At 39.7% G+C, this 17,427-nt stretch overlaps 1 protein-coding gene across 3 annotated transcripts in view; it reads right to left on the bottom strand.

Moving 5' to 3' along the window:
* RBFOX1 (RNA binding fox-1 homolog 1) overlaps positions 1-17,427 on the bottom strand; it is a 1,011,377-nt gene that overhangs the window by 688,196 nt on the left and 305,754 nt on the right. The window contains exon 1 of one of the 3 annotated variants that reach the window (XM_053991720.1): positions 11,017-11,035. The exons of the other annotated variants lie outside the window; for them this stretch is intronic. The gene's annotated coding sequence lies outside the window, so the exon portion shown is untranslated. Of the gene's footprint in view, positions 1-11,016; positions 11,036-17,427 lie in introns of those variants that run through there. 3 annotated transcript variants of the gene reach the window in all.

Genomic DNA, 17,427 nt, shown 5'->3' with positions numbered 1-17,427 from the left:
CTATTGTCTTTCAGTTTTTTCTTCAGAGACATAAAAATGATGATTTTGGATCAGACTCTGAACAGCACCAGAAACTTTCATCCTGATGTCTCAGAAGACAAAACATTCCCCCACTTCAACCATTAAACCCTCCAAAGACTCACTAGGATCTCTGAGCACTCAGAAAACATCACTTTGCTCACACTTCAGCCACACTTCAGACATTCCATAACATCTGCATATTTATTTCCATAAAAATTAGGTGTTTCTGATTTTAGTTTTCAAGTTAAGCTACGCTGCTTGTCCCAAAAATCCAGATTTGACAAATTATTTGTATATTTTAATTCTGGCAGACCACATATTTCTTTTCACCCTTTTTTGACTATTTACTCAGTTGAATAGAACTGCCTATAGTTTTATAGGTGCTGCTCAGCAACAGCAGCAACTCTGTGCTACATTTAGATGTCCACTCACGCAAGCCTCCAGACATAAAAGTTTCATAAATAAATACATTTTCAAGGTGACTTTCTTTAAAACAGCTCAATTCAAAGATAACAATTTTTGCCTTCTGGCGCTTATCCTAAAAAATATTCATTTTGCATGAGTAAGTCCATGTAAAAGGCAAAAAGATGCCACTACTGCTTTTTAAAATAGTTGGGGAATAAAAAAGAAAGGAAGTTACATATTTTCTAAATTTCTCTGTAGATAATGTCACGGGAAATTTGCTCTGTAACTTCAACTAGACAAGATGTTAAGGTCAGCCTTGGGCTCAGCTCAGAGGAGCTCAGAGTCACTGAGGCAGAGGATGTTCCAGGCTCTCCCTGTTCCTTGCCTTGATTCTCCCAGCAGGGTTTGCAGGAGCTTTGGTGGCTGCAGAGCAGAGGGGCTCAGAGCCCAGAGCTGCCAAGAGCCCTGGCCTGGGGGTGCCACCCTGCCAGGAGCTGCTCGTGGGCTCACAGTTTGTGGCACCAAAGGAGAGAAACCTGGGGAGCAAACATGGTTCTGCCACTGCACACAACAATGGGATCCTTCCTTTGAGAGGCATGCCCTAGGATTTTAGCTTTTATTTTTTCATATATTTGTCATCCTGCAGTTTTTAGTGTATAACTCTAAACTCCATATCCAGTGTGAGCTGCTGCTTCCCCACTTTGGGCAGGCACAAACACCTCACTGCCTGAGGCCCTGAGAGATGGAAAAAAAAGTGAGTTGGGGGAACAAACTTGGGGTAAATTACTTCATTACCTGAAGCTGTAATTGAAAGATTAACCCCCAATATGCAAATAGACCAAACATAAAAGTGTGAATACCCGTGACCCTTCATCCATTTGGGTGTAGCCCCTGGGGGGCTTCTTCTGCCCAAAATGTACCTGAAGGCCCTTCAATAAATAGAACTGCTTTTTATTCCCTTAATTTTGTCTGCCCTCTGTTTTCAGATAGTCCCAAAAGGCATCAAGAGAGCCAAGTTAATTCGAGGCTCACTCCTGGGTAAGTGCAGGGAAACCACAGCTCTGCCTTCTGCAATGCCTACAGATTCACAGGGAAACACAGCCAAAACTCCAAAACACCCAAAGATGGTTTGAGAAGAAGAGAAAGAAGAAGTCATGTTGGATTGCATTCTCGCTTTTCCTGCTGACAAGCCCAACACAGAACAACACACATCCACTGACATAACATTTACATTAATGGAGCTAATGCCAAAATCAGCACAGTGCAGCTCGACTGACAAGCTGGCATTAAATTAATGCATTGGCTTATACATGTGCTGCACAACTTGATTTCCTGGTATCATTGCTTGAATTAAGATGCTACAAAAATGGGGGAAAAAAAGAGAAATACTTGTTTTCTTGTGGGTAGTGAACTTATTCTCAGCCTAAATTTATGAATGTTGTTTGGGAGCACATTGGTGCTCCTGGTGCCTCTGTTGTTGCCTGGGTACAGAGCTTTCTCCTCCTTCCAGGAGGTGTTTCATACCTCCAGTAAGTGACGTGCAGGTACCTCTACAGCACCCACAGATAACTCTGCCAGGATGTTTGCACATATACATTTATTGCATATATCCTGCAGGATACAGCAGCATTCATTCCACGATGAAGTATGTGTTGGTGGCACTGCTGGTTGTCAGACAAAGTACAGAATTACACAGACTGGGAATTGTGAAATCTAACATTCATGGCAAGTCTTTTTTCTCTCTTTGTACCACACAGGTCACTGGAAACCATTATCTCTAAGGGAATGATGCCACAGAAAAGTTTACAAAAATGCTGCAGAGACTACCTTTGGAAAGAAGGAAAAGTTAAATCTGTATTGTAAGACAGCATTCTTATATATGTGTGAAGCACATTTTAGAGATCTCTCTAGATCCAGCAACTGCTTTCCCTTTCTGGTGTTACCCAGTTATCCATGTTGTTAAACATAGATTTGAATCCCCACATCACTGGAAACCAGCTCCACTCCAGAAAAAAAACACTGGTGTAACATTTTATATTTGAATTATTTTAACAGTGTGAAGACAAAAGTTTTTCTAGCAGTTCCCTTTCTTTCACATTCCCTCTAGGCAATGTTAGAGCAAATTTCCCTCTTCTCATCTACTGAAATTCAATTCTTTTTCTATTTAGAAGGCAAGGGAGACAACAGACTTCAAGAAGTATTTCTCTAGATTAGAATTGTTTGCATCTATTGTTGGCATCATACTTGCATTAAATATACATTCTACATGCAGTTGTCCCTGTCTGAATTAAACTTTACAGGAAAAGTCCATATGATCATTGCTCTGTGTGCCTTAAAAAAAAAAAAGACACCAGAGAATGTAAAGAAGAGGGCCATTAATGAGAGTTCACCTCTTATTTTTAGTATATGTACCTTTACCAACTATTCAGAGAACAAGGTTATGGTTATCAGAGTACTATGACAATCATGCCAAGAAGTTAATTACTATGAAATAAATATACTGCTATAACTAATTTTCATATCCAGTTGATGGATTTTTATTTTATTCCTTTTTTCCCATGGAGTCAGTGCTCTCACAGATTCTCATGAGAGTCAGGTTTTCATGAGAGTTCAGATCTCATTTTGGCACCCAAACCAGAGCCAGACTTTGCTCAGAGCTCGGTGCCTTGCAGAACAGGAGCTGTGAGGAGCTGAGCTATTTTGAACATCTAGCAGCTGCTGTGTAGGTTGAGAATATAAAATTCTGCTCCCGAGCTCTTTAAAAGCCTGGCCTTACCTAACTAACAGTGTTGTAAGCAAGAATCCTAAATCTAGGAAATTACAGTTCCTTCTGCAGTGTCCTTTGTCCTGCTGAACACTTCCACTTTTAGTGCATTTCAAGAACTTTGCATTCCCATTATTGCCACCAAGCCCCTTGCTGCCTCCACGAGCAGCTCTGACCTTTCCAACACATACTTCTTCAGGGAGGAAAGGTTATTTTTCTTTCCCTGGTTTAATAGTAGAGTTGCCTCATTACTGGCACCATTAGAATTTTAAAGTGAAATAATGCTCACATTTGGCTCGGGGGGCTCAGAGTGCTGTGCCAGTGTCACCCCAGGTGTCACCTCACCTGTCCCCCCCCAGGTACAGTCCTGACAGCCTGGAAAACAGAGCCAGCTTCCCTCTGATCAGGTGGAGAGTGCCCTCGTTCTTCCTCACATTATGACAGCATCAAATTTATAAAAATGCAGAAATGCCAAGCGTTATCAATACCCTATTAATTTTCTGGGAAGTAATAACACCAGGGCCATTTCAGATAAAGAAAAAACAGTCCAGAAATGGGCAGGCTGTGCTCGGCAGACCCTCCAATTGCAGCAGCACATTATTCACGTGAAGCACAGTGCACAGGCATCAGTTGTTCCTCTGGAACACTTAGCTTTCAGGATTGCTTTGCCATAGATGTTGCCTTTCTCACTCCACCAGCTTTTGCTCCCTCACCACCTTGGCCTGCAGAATCAACTCGAGTATTTTTTTCAAAGCTTCCTTTCTTTTCAAATACTTCTTGGGCAAAATGGTTGGATTTGAAACCTACTTTTGCAAATGAAGAATTAAGCTACCACAAAGGATTGCAGCAGCCTTTTGATACTTTGATGATTTAATCAAGCTTACATTTTTCTACCCTTTTTTCTAATTTTTTGGTGTTTTTTGAGATGAAAGAGATAAAGTGTGTTTTCTGCAAAACAGTCCACCAATTCACATGGTTTGCAAGAGGCCTTAATTTCATAATAATGATTGAAAAACCACAAGTATTTATGTAAACCATCAAGAGCAGAGAGACAATCCTGATTCCTGTCAATAGAAAATGAAATATTTTAGAGACATTTCAAGAGAGTCTTCTAGAGATGTTTAACCAGTGCTTTAAATCTTTTTTTAAAGTTATTTTCAAGAGAAATTCAGGTGACGTTTCCAGTTTGAGGCAACATTCCCAAATGCTTCATTTGGATTGCACTGATACAATCTTATAAGTTCAGGCAATGCACTTTGGTTTATGCAACAGCCCTGCAGAAAAAATAATATTTTGAAGAGATTTAAGATTGTCTTGTTTTTAAACATGAACTGAAAATCTCTAAACAAATTATATTAGCAAAATTATCACCACTACCAGACAGCTACATTCCTCATGTTAATTTCAAATATATTTTAAATTTAATTCCAGTTGTCACATAAACTATTATGCACATTTTGTAATCATGCATCTCTAATCAACTTTAGATCCCAAATTACATTTGTCTGGAAAGTTTCAGGCTTTGGATTGCACAGTCATGAAACCAAACCTTTGTGGACACTACATTCATACAAGGTGGAATAGAGGCTGCTCCTCCCCTTCCCAGGCTACATGGAATTACAACTATCCTTTAAATTTTCATCAAAGAAATTGTATAAAAAGGATTTAGGAAGCGCTCTTCCTCCAAGCACTAAGAGGAAACTGAAATTCCTACAGAAGGTCAGGATTCTGCAGGTGAAGTGGAGCTTCTCATCCCTTCCCAAAGGCATGGGAACGGTGCTGTGGGTGCCCCGGCCCTGGGCTGTGCCCATGCAGTGAGCAAAGCCCTGGAGAGCAGAGCCCAAGGATCAGACATTCCCTGCACACATCGCAGAATTTGCTTTGCCCCTTCCCACCAGCAGACTCCTCTTGCACACTCCCTGAAGAACCAGACTGCACTGAAGGGAAATTGAAGGCAAAAAAATGTCATTTATTAATTTGCCACTTTTCCCCCCTCTCTTCTTTCTTGGCAATCAGCTGTGATACATAACCTGAATTTTAATACCAAATTACAAGAGCGCTGTGTAAATGGCATACTCAAAAATGCAGACTTTCCCTTTTCTTTTAGGTAAAATTAAGCTAATCTGCTTTGACAGAAGAGGGCTCTTTGGAACCACCTAGTGAGTCTCCCAAATATGAAGCAGTAACTCAAATGTCAATTACTTTTCCAACAGCAGACAAATTGCTGGCACACTAATGCAATTTAAGGACAATAATTAGATAACAGGACTACAGAGTGTACCAGGTGACAGAGTTTCTGAGATAATAGAATCTAGTGTCCTACTTCTTAAATATTAACATCATTCCATTTCAGTCAATCGGTTTATGGTAATTTTAAAAGGGCAAAGCAAATTCTTTTTATTGCTAATAATATTGTGCTTCTCCAGCATTAGCTTTGAAGGTTAGCAATTTACAGGGTCAAACCTTAATTATATTATTTCCTTTTTATTTACTTTTCTTTTTAAATCTTTCCTCTTTGAAGTCTTTTCCTATTATAGAGATTTTAAAGCACTTCATTAAAAAAAAAATTTTGAAACTCTTGAAATGTGAGTTCACTGTGCTCCATAGAAACCACTGTGCTGGTTCATCCCAGCACACATAAGTAACATCTTTGTTAGACCCATTTGGAAATTCACAAACTTTTCCTATAACCACTTTCTGTTACAACTGCATTCTAGTCTGAGAGGTTTGGTTATGTCAGGCAATCCATGATGCCATGTGCCACTTCCAAGGCTTTGCAAAATAAATGCAGTCCAGTGGCACTCCATAAATATTCCAGGCAGAAGAAATCTCCCTGCTTTAGCCACAAGTACCCAGATCACTAAATTTCATTTTGCATCATGAATTTATATTGGAATATTCTTCCTTTCCCACTTTTTTCCCCTCGTTAGTCAGCCGTGGAACATTTGTTTTCAACAAAGTCTCTAATTCTCAACACCAAACCTCCTTTCATCCATAAAACTAATGCCCCCTGACACAGTGAAATATCTCCACTCTGACCAGAGAGACTAACTCCTGGACAGGGGAGGAATTTACCTGCAATAATGTTTAACTTCTCAACTGAGACCACAACAAGAATGCAAATTTGTGCTCTCTGGGATTTTAAGTTTTGATGTGAATAGAGACAAAAATAAATGCTAATACAGACCATGAAAAACTGTGTTTCAAAACATACTTTTTTCCCCATCTTAAGAAAAATAAAAGCTTTAAGTGCTGTATTAAGAACCAGCCAAGGCTTTGAGAAATGTCTGTGCCAGTCTCCCAAAGCCATGCTTGCATTCTTTAAAAGCCTTGTGCAATACAGTTTTACCTGTTCTGAAGGGATTTCTAACAGACACATGAAAATGTTGCCATACAAAATGTTGTACAGGTTTTGGTCCTATTTTGGGAAATATTCAATATCATAACAGTGGTTTGCTGCCTGCCATGGCGTAGGGCAAGAAAAATCAGAAAGTATAGCAAAACATTGAGATAATTCTTTCTTAGGCCTGGGGAGCCTGTGAGCCTACAAAGCTGAGCACCCTGCCCAGGGATCTTGGGGTACCCTGTAAGAACAGGCTTTTCTCACTTTTTGGTCATGCACAAACCCTACTGTGATGTACCACCCATCCCACTGCCTGCACTGTAGCAGATAATGATCATGAACTGCCTTTGTTACCCTGCTGATAATCACAGCCATGCACAAGGCACTGCCTGCACCTCCTCACTTCATCTGGAAACACTTCAAACACTGATCAAAATACACTGATACAGCTGTGTCATCTCTGCTCCTGATTCCCCTGGTTTTTCCATGCAGAAACAGATCCATGGATAGCTGAACAAAGTATCCTGACATCACTTTGGTGCTTCTTTTCAATGGGAGAATTCATTTTGACTGGCAGGGAATATGGATCTGTGAAACCAGCAATGCAAATGCACCATGCTGAGGACTTGGGTATCAGAGTGATCATCTCTGCCAAAGACCTCCAAGAGCCTCAGTCACAGCAACCAAAACCCCAAAAAAAGCCCTTGTGTATTATCTTACAGCCCTGTGACAGAGCCATGGCTTCACCTGCCCCAGTCAGACTGGAACAAAGCCATTTGGAAAGAGCAGAACTGCTAAAACCTGCACAAAGCAGATCACAAGAGGCAGAGAAAATCTGGGGTTACTCTCCCATTACTTGAACTGCAGTTAGAGCTCACATTTGATTTCAAGTGAGATTAAAACTGTCATGTCATCAGTACAGGAGGCAAATGAACAGCAATCCTGGAGGTGAACACTGCTCTCTGGCACCCAGGCACCTCCTGAGCTTCATTTGTTTATCACACCATGAATCAGGACAATTCTTGGCTCACAAAACACCTTGAGGGAAATTTCTATTAAAGGAAGTAAACAAACACGTTCAGCAGTCCATAGGGCCTGATGGATTCACCCCAGAGCTCTGGAGGAGCTGGGATGTTCAGCTGTAACCCCTCCCTGTCATCTGCCAGTCTGGGGAGCTCCCAGCTGACTGGAAGCTGCCCAAGATTATTCCAACCTGCACAAAAGGGCTCGAGGAAAGACCCTGCAGCTGTTTCAGTCTATCCTCAGCACCTGGAAAATTTTATTTATAGAATATAGATTATACTGGATACTGCTGAGAGGCATTTAAAAGGAAGGAAAGGAAAAAAGCTCTGCCCACCCCACTCTCAGAGGGCTCAGGGGTGGCTCAGGCACCTGTGGCACCAATCCGTGGATGTGGAGCTGGGAGCCTTTCACATCATGCTCACAGTGCAAAAAACAGAAGAAATTAAAAGTCTGTGGGGAAAAAAAAAAAACACACACAAAAACCAACCAAACAAACAAACCAAACACGGAAGAGACTGGGGAACGGGTACTGCTCTGTGGGAATGCTTAGATTTGATAAACATTTATAGCTCAGGCATGCATAATTTTGAATCTGGTGCTTTTAGTAGTAAAGTGACAAAACATAGGAAGAGGGGCAGCAGGGGCATAAAAAGGGGCAGCAGGAAGGCATAAAAAAAAGTTACTAGGACAGCAATTAGTAGGGGGACACTTAGTGTAAGGCATAATAATGAGCAATACTTGTTAATAACACATTATATACTTTGCCTTTTTAAAACTTCATACAATTCCTTTAAATAGCTAACCTCAAACAGCTACAGGAAAAAACAGAGATTGATATCATTCCTTTATGCATCTTTCCATTAAGCAAACTGAACCCAACAGACAACCTTTCCATGAACTTACTCAGTTCTGTATGTTTCAAGACTGATAAATCATTATTCATTCCTCTAAGCACAAGGGCTTTCTTAGTTCCTATGGATAGGGAAAAAACCACTTTTTTGGACAATGAAAAATTCTGTCTTTATTCTTTCTCCTACTCGTTTCACACAGCCCTTACTCTGTGTCCCAGGATAATGAGAATTGAATATAAATGAAATAAAGGGACTTCCATCTACTTCTATGAAGAAAATAAAGTCTTTTTTTTTTTTTTGGTAATCCAACATCCCTTTTCAAAAAGGAAATAGCTTCGAGACTTGCATGCTTTTTAAAGTACATGTCTGATTCTATAATGGTAGTCTAAGAAAATCACACTCCTTAAAAAGAAAGCTCTACATTTATGTTGTTTGTAGTATTTTCTCTACCTCATGCTCTCCTTTGTTTCAATTATTCAATAAAAATGTTTTTTCCTCATTAAACCCTCCTGGTTTTAGCCTCCAAAGTGGAGAACATAAAATTTTCTTCATCCCATATTTATAAAAGCATAAACCACTGAAGACTATTTCTAGGGGTCTCTGTAGCTCTACCTACTACAAACACTCCCAGATCCTCCCTAACTATTCCATTCTGAAATAATTAAACCTTTTGGAACAAATTAAACACTGAACCTCGATAACTAAGAGCTACAGCAAAGAATCAAATTGTGCTTACATTTCTGCACATATTCTTTTATTTTAGTCCTGCCCTTAAAATAATTAAAACTACATTGCCAGAGCACGTTTCAAATGCTACAGCACACAGCTAACAGAACAAATAAATTATTTAGAATACTACTCTTGTTTGCCTTTATTTCAGAATAAAGTCAAATATTATTTATCCCCTGGCTGTTTCAGTTTCTCTGAAACTTTACAATTGGGATTTACATCTGTGCTGAGACAAGCAGGTGAAATTGCTTCTGCTGTGGCATTTGTTAGCTCTGCATGGTGTTTCTTTCCATGGACACAGTGTTCAGTACACTCATTCCTTTGCTCTCCAATTCCTGTTTCTCTCCTCGTTCAGAGCATCTCAGGAATGGCTGAGGTTGAAAGGGGCCTCTGGAGATCACAGTCCATCCCCCCTGCTCAGAGCAAGGCTTAACAAACCCAGAGAGCTTCACTGAGAAAGCTCTCCAAAAAACTCCTCAGCAGAAAAGAAATGAAGTGAGAGAAGACAGCCTGCAGTGCCAGGATAGCCATGGCAAAGACAGCGAGGATGGACCCGATTATTTCAGGACTGAAATGTGTCCCTTCCCTTTCCCCAGCACTGCACTGCACAGAAATGCTGACAGGGAACCCTGCAGCCATCTGAGGTGTTAGTAAACAGCAGCTCTCAGTGTCTCTTCTAGACAGCAAAAAGAAAATAAAAGTAAGAAAAGGAAGAATAAGTAGACAGAGGAGCAAAAATTAATCGAGTTCAGTAAGTGACCAGAGAAAACAGCTGCAGGGGAAATGGAAACATTTAGGAAGAACTTCTAATGAATTCCATAAGGTTGTTTTGAGAAAGCACTTAGGCATATGTCACCAGGAGATACATCTCGAGGAAAAGTGGCAAAAGCAGCAGTTTCTCCAGCAGAGCAGGAAACAACTTACTTGGCTCTCAGGAACGCAGAACAGCTGAAGAAAGGAACCAGAAAAAAAAGAGAAACCAGGATTCTGAAAATCTATGGCAGAGAAAAGAGGGACAGACAGGAATGGATGGAGCAACATGAGATGATAAAATGGGGAGTACAGAGGAGAACAAGATGACACAGTGGGAAAACAAAACAGGGGGCAGGGTTTACAGATGAATCTGAGTCCAAAATTTATGGAATTATTGTCATAAGATGAAAAAGGGGATGACACACACAAATAAGGAGAAAAGCCAGTGACTTCAAACATAAAACAAGGTAACAGCTGCTCTCCTGTTTCACTAAGTTGGATCATTTACCACATCCATATTTCAAATAGTAATTAATTAAGTTGTACTGGAGCCAACAACAGCAGGGACTCTTTATTAATGAATGCATAGATCTGATAAACAACTGTGCTGAAGATGGATTTTACTAGTAAACTTTAGCACTACCATTTCCTATAAGAATGAATATGCATAAAACAGTGTCTCTGAAGATTTTGAAGGTATGAGAAGAAAGAATCCAGACACTATTCTATCAGCAGCAGAAGTTCTATGGAATCACAACCGAATGATACCGAGTTCTGCAATGATATCAACTTCATCACACATGAACATAATTTCAGCATTTCAGAAAAAAGAAATTAAAAGCTATAAAAAAAAACAAACCACCCACCAGAAAACACCACTCCTCCACCCAAACAAACAAAAAATTATTTATTTTTTCTATACCAAGCTTAGGAAATTGAAGCACTTCTCTGAGAACCATCAGAACTCCCTGGCTGCTGTTCAATATGCAAATAAGTCTAATTATTCCCTCTGGCTGGTACCAAAATGTTTGACTCCTGTCAGGGGCAGTTTTTCACCTGGAATCCTGGCTGAAGCTGTTCTGTTTCAGAGCTCCAGGCAAACCCAAGGAATGCACATGCAGACCTACCTCTCAGGAGATGGGCTGAGCACCTTTCAGTACCAGAGTCTCCTCAGCTCGAAACCACCCAGCTGGAGCCTTTGCACTGCTCAGTGTACGTGGGCACTACTCACTTTGTTGAGCAATAGTTGCTCCCTATTTTTGGAATAAGGTTCTACTTTCATGCTCAGAAAGCTGAGTTTAGCTGTAGGCTGCTATTTCGTTCCTTTATTAAGCATCCTTCAACACATTCAGTATCCAAAAATTTATGCATCGTAAAGAAGGAATTTGGATACAAAACTGGCTTTAAAGTTTATCCCCAAGTTTTCCAGAGCTTCAGCAATGGCATTTAAGTCACACATAAAGCTCAAGGAAAAGGTCATATTTTTCAGCTTTCTAGGAAGGAAGGAAGGACAGAAGGATGGAAAGACCCAAGTCACAATGGCTTAGTCATCTAAGCTCAGTGCCCAGCCACCCAGAGCAGAAGCAAGAAACACAAGAGAACCCTGTCTGCCTCTCTAAACAAATCTGTTTCACATTTTGCAGGCAATAAAAAAAAATAAAAAGAAGAAAGACGAGTCAGTCTGCAGCTCAAAGCAGGAGAAAAAATAGTGAAGCTATAAAACACAGACTGTGGAGAATCAGTTTTCATCTTTTCCACCCACTTTGGGGTGAACAGGCTACAGTAGGCCAGAAACAAGAATTTTTACCGTGCCCTCAGCGTGGCATGAAAGGAACCCAGTAATCCACACTCATATTTCATAGAGCACAACTGGCTGCACTTTCATTTCTGTTCTATGTAGCTTTCATACAAGACTTGCTATTATTACTTTTTTGTTCTGCAACAAAGCTTTTTCCTGCATTATTCTTTCTCAGTATCACCCTGTATTTATTATTTGTTAATTTACACTATCCATGACAACAATTCTGAGTATAATCTGATCAGTAAAAATCCACTTAAACCTCGTGGCATGCCCCACACAGCCTTTCATCAAGATTATTAGCATTTGTATTTTATCAACCCCCGAGAGGCTCTAACCAGGATCACAGTCCCAGTGCCAGCACATCAGGAATTTGGAATTTGAGATAGCCCTGCCTGGGGAGGTGAAGTGGCACTGATTCCTCTGTCACAGGCACAGAATTGTGACACTGCAATCAAGTGATCTGCCTGAGGAAACCAAGGATGCTGCTAAGAAAGATTAGATTGAAATCTAAAATCCTTGACACCTAGCTAAGTACACATGACAAGACTGTGGAGAATGCTGGATCTTTGCACCTTTCTCTAATAAAACCTGAATGTAATCTAAATAGATTTATACCATCTGTCTCCTGAAATGAAATGGATATGAATTTGTATTTTCTAGCCTACTTCTACTATTGACTACTTGCCCTTATACTTCTAAAGCTGAACACAGAGTGAAGGTATTAAAACCAATAAAATCCTTATTTCTATCCTTTGAGATTGCATAGTAACACCCATCAATATTAAACCTTCACTTAATACCAACCATCATACGAAAATTGAAATTCCAGCACTCTTGATGCAAGTATTTATAGCAAACCTTGTGAGAGAGCTGCTAGCTGGACTAATCCTTACCCTGGCATTTTGGAATATGGACCAGAAGTCTCTCCAGCTGCTTTCTTATGAGCCACAGCGTTGGTGAGGTGGCAGGAAAAAGGGAAGTGTGTGCATCCACTGAAATCAGAGGCAGTACTTCCAGGCTGATATCACATTTTAAGAATATCTTGGGTACTTTCAGTGCAAAGTTCTGTCATTCCCTCAGTGCACACATCCTCATCATCCAGCAATCTTAACAGGAGAAATCGTGACTAATGGAGCACACAGCAGAGCTTCAGAAATCTGCCCTGTAAATCAGAGCTAGAATGAACAGTCACTGCTATTGGAACCCAGAGCTGGGGCCATTTGCAAGGAAGTAAAGCCAGATGGGGATGCTTAATTTACTTTCACTTAGCTTTGGTGTTCTCTGCATAATTCTTGCACCAATCTCCTCAACACTCTCAGAATATTTTGCATAGGGAAGGACATGCTGGCATGCAACACATTAATCTTCATATACCAATAGGCACAATGTGTGCCAACAGACACAACAACCCATCTTGATCGAGCTTGTAATTTCTCAGCTTCTCATTTATTTTCAGCAATGGAATAAGTCAAAAGTACTGCTGAAAAGTGTTTGCGTTATTCAAATTACACTGTAAGCATTTTCCTTCCTCCCAGTTTTAATGTAAAGGCAAAAAGATGTGGAAAAGAAAATAATTTCTGCCATTCAAAGTGCCCAGAGCCTGGACAAAGGCATGAGGACTGGCAAATAAATCAGGAATTTACAGATTCAACTATACCCTGATATTCTATTGCAAAAATTTAGGTCTCAACTTTTCTATCAGCTTTCAATGTGCTACTTAGCTTCCTGACAGTGAGGAAGTTACTGCTGTGACTAAACTGCAGAAAGGCATTTTCTAAATGTCTGTGGACATGTGCATGGGGATACAACTATTAGATATATAAAAAACAGATCAATTCACAAGTCTTAGCAACATTAAACAAGATGTTCCACTGTAAATATCTAACGCTAATAGAAAGATCACCCTGTTACATTTAAGAACAGATGTTTTGAAAGTAAAGATTTTTACATAGCCTCATACTCTAAAGAGAAAAAAGCTGAGTTATAAATCAGCACTTACTTTTATATCCTCTAATAAAGTCAAATTCATTTTGAAGACACAGTTTTAAGAAGTTGACTTCAATACTGAACATTTTTCTTTCTTTTCTACATGCAGTTTCAGATGTTAGCATTTATACAAGGGCTACAACATGGCACATTAACATCTAGCAGGGTTATAATTAGTCTTTGCTGATGTCAGATGAAGAGCACTCACACATTTCTATGCAAGGCTGCTTTCCATTTAGAAAACTTTGATATAAATCATATATTAATCATTTTTTTCTCTAAACTTTGTCCCATATCACTGACTTAAAAGTAAATAGTCCCCTAAAACAAGATAGCATGCACATTGTTAATACTTTTTGCTCAGAAGATCAGCCACGTGTAAAATAGGTGTGTGTTCATGTAATTGGCTACGGTATTTTGCTCCATGGTTAAATGCATGATTTCCTCTAAGAGAAAGCCAGTGTGGTCTGCATCACATTTTCTACTTCATAAAGATCCAATGAGCTGTGTCCACAGGCTCCCCAACTTAATGGAAAGTTCACTTGGTGACTTCTGAGTTTAAATTGTCCCTTTCTACTGTGAATCAATAGATTTAGAACACATTCATGGATCTCTTCCCCAAAAGCTTTAATCCCAAGAGATTTAGAAAGTTGATCTAACTCAGATTTACCACTCTTCAGCACACCAAACCCAACGTCCTCCATCTTTATAATACAAATAATAAATAAAATTAAACATTTATACATATTAATAATTATAACTCGATAAATATTCATATATAAATATAAATAACTATCTATAATAAATAAACAAAACTGAATCATGAAGGCATCTCCTTGGTGCAAAATCACACACCTGCCCAGGTATTCAGCTATCAGTAGCTTTCAATATTTCTTTTCTAAAATGTTGGAAGCAGTCTTCACAAAGCTATGAAGCTTTTCTAAATATTTTTTTGCTTCTCAAAATTTATTGCTCCCAACAAGAACACAAATATCTGAATGATACAGTAAATTCAATTGCATGTACATAAAGATGCAAAACACCCACATGCAGTTCTAGCTGAGGATGTCTACATCTTTGCAGCCAAAGAACTGTCCTTATATTAAACAAAAATTTTTAAAGGCCTAATTTTTATTTGTTTATTGATTTTGTTGTATTTTTAGATGTCTACCTCAATCAACAAGAAAATGAAACTAAATAAAATCAAGGCAGTGTATACCTAAAGAGTCCCACTTGAAACATTCTATATGGAGATGTAAGTCTTAATAAGCATTTTTAATAATTTCAGAAACCTTTAAAAGCCTATCACTAACCCTAGCTGTTCCTAGTCTAGGAACATCAGAAAATAAATGTAGAGGCTGTGTCTGAGTCAGGAAAATAAGTGCCGGAGCCTTCCCCCAGATTGGGGTGACTCCGGGTGGTGGTAAAGTCTCTCCTCCAACCCGTGCCTTCAAAGAAAGGCTCAGTAGTCTTCAGTCGTCTGGTCTCAAGGCAGTTTATTGCACGTTATCTCAAGGCACACAGACTCCCTGGCATTGTCCCTGACTCCTTCTCCCTCTGCGTCTCTCTCTGCGTCTCTCTTCGTCTTCTTCTCTGTCTCTGTCTCTGTCCCTGTCTCTGTCTCTGTCTCTGTCTGTCTCTGTCTCTCGAGGGGCTGGTGCCATCTTTTATATCACACATTACGTATTAGGTGTTTATAGTTTTTCCCCAATGCCTATTACCTATGTTGAACAGTGACTTTCTACTCTAAACCAATCTGTGAGTGCCAACACCACCAAGAACATGGGGAATAGGAAGAAGAAAGAAGGAGGACAGGGCACGCCCAAATCCCTCCATCTTAGAACCTCTGACCCCCATGTACAAAACTCAGACCCCTCTGTACAAGGCCTAAAACCCCCCTGTACAGCACTCAAAAATCCTACCTTTCACTTTGTGACTACTTCTATTATAATATCTAAACTTTTGTGATTTCTTGTTCTTCCTGCAAGGTTGGTAAATTGTTCCATGGGTCAGACTCAAGACCACAGGGGTCCCTGGCCGCCTGCCAGGGTCTCAGAGGCTTCTGCCCTGGGCCCGGAACATCCAAGAGTGTCTGAGGGACACCTTGGGTTCCGACAAATAAGGAAAAAGGGTGTGTGGTGGCACTGACATGCACAGTCTCAAGGCACCTCAAAAACACCAAAGCAGGAATTAATGAACACATTCAAATAAATTTTGCCAGTGGATAAATTAAGATGGGGAAGTTAAATAAAAGAATAGAAGAATCAAGATAAGGGTTCTGCACACACAGAGGTTCCCTTACAAGCAGCAGGTGCTTGGAAACTTTTGATGATCATCTCCAGAGACTTTTTGTCACAATCACTGGGACAAAGTGGAATCAAGAAGGAAGAGAATTAAACCAGGAAGAACCCATAGTGAGTGGCACCTGAGGTCAAGAGTGGAAGGTTTGTGTTCTGAGGAAGGGGAAGGACACTTAGTGCTCTTTTGGAGGAAGCTGAAACTTTTAAGACATTAATTGGCTCCAAAAGAGAGTCAAGCAATTCCTAAAAAAGGAATATGGTACCTAGGCCATCTTATAAAAGAGAATAAATTTATGAGAAATCAGCTTTTTCAAAGCACAGCCCCTAAAATGGGAACTGAAAGCACCAGCCTAAGTGCAAAATGAGAACCACAGAAAAATCAATTATTCCAATTTGTGAAGAAAGCACAAATCAAATATTGTTAATATGATATATAAGCACAATCTAAACTATTTGTACTACACACATTAAGGGTAAATTGCTTGAATAAATTCTATTTTTATGAAAAAATACTGCAAACAACATGCTGACATGTCAGGAAAGTAAAAATAATAACACTGGCATTATTAGTACTATATGCTATTTCCTAGTGATTTCCCAGGATCATCTGTTTACACTTCAAGCAGCTGTTTAAATCCCTTTTTGCCTCACCAAATCTAGTTTTGTTTTACATTCATTATGTAATTCGTGCAGTCTAATACTTACACTATTACTATAATCCTCACTTCATTGCAAACAAGAAAATGAGGCAATGCTTTTCCATTCAGAATTTCAGGAGGTGTTGATGGTTTCAGCAGGGAACTGTGAATTTTGGGAATGAAAGTAGTATTGGTCACTGATTTTTTTCTTCCCTCTCAAAGCAAGTAGAAACAATCTTTTGAGAGAAAAAAAGAGCAATTGCCTGACACGGCCAAACAGAAGAGGAATATTTTAGCACACTAAAAAAGATCAAATCCAGCCCCAAGGATGAGAGAACAGACCTTGTGAAGAGTCCTTCTACTGGCAGAAGAACCCAACTCTGCTTCTCAACCTGGGCTTTCACACACTTCACATCATCCCCTGCACTGATCAACTCATGCCCCTCTGCCTCCTCTCAGCCTCTTTTTAAATTCAGGATGCAGAAAAAATCCTAAGCATTCTTTTGTAATAAAACAGGTTTAGGGGGTTGCCTCTGTCCAACACCTGAAAGACAATTTAATTTAATAGCTCTGGAGGGCACATAGAGAATGAACTGTAACTGAGGCATAAACATCTCCATCATGGAAATTACCATTGCAAAAGTATCTTTCTCACAATCTCACAATAATAAATAGATGGCCATGGGTTTGCTAAAAGATACATTTTTCTTCACCCAGGCACTGTTTCTTCCCAAAGGGTCTGAAAAGTAAGAACAGAAAACACGGAAAACAGAATGAAGAAGCTTAGCAGCTGCTGTCCAGAGGAGTGTTTGA

Source organism: Vidua macroura, chromosome 16 (assembly GCF_024509145.1).
Source record: "Vidua macroura isolate BioBank_ID:100142 chromosome 16, ASM2450914v1, whole genome shotgun sequence".
Classification (NCBI taxonomy): domain Eukaryota; kingdom Metazoa; phylum Chordata; class Aves; order Passeriformes; family Viduidae; genus Vidua; species Vidua macroura.
Note: the sequence above shows the minus strand (reverse complement) of the source record. Positions and strands in the feature narration are given on the sequence as shown.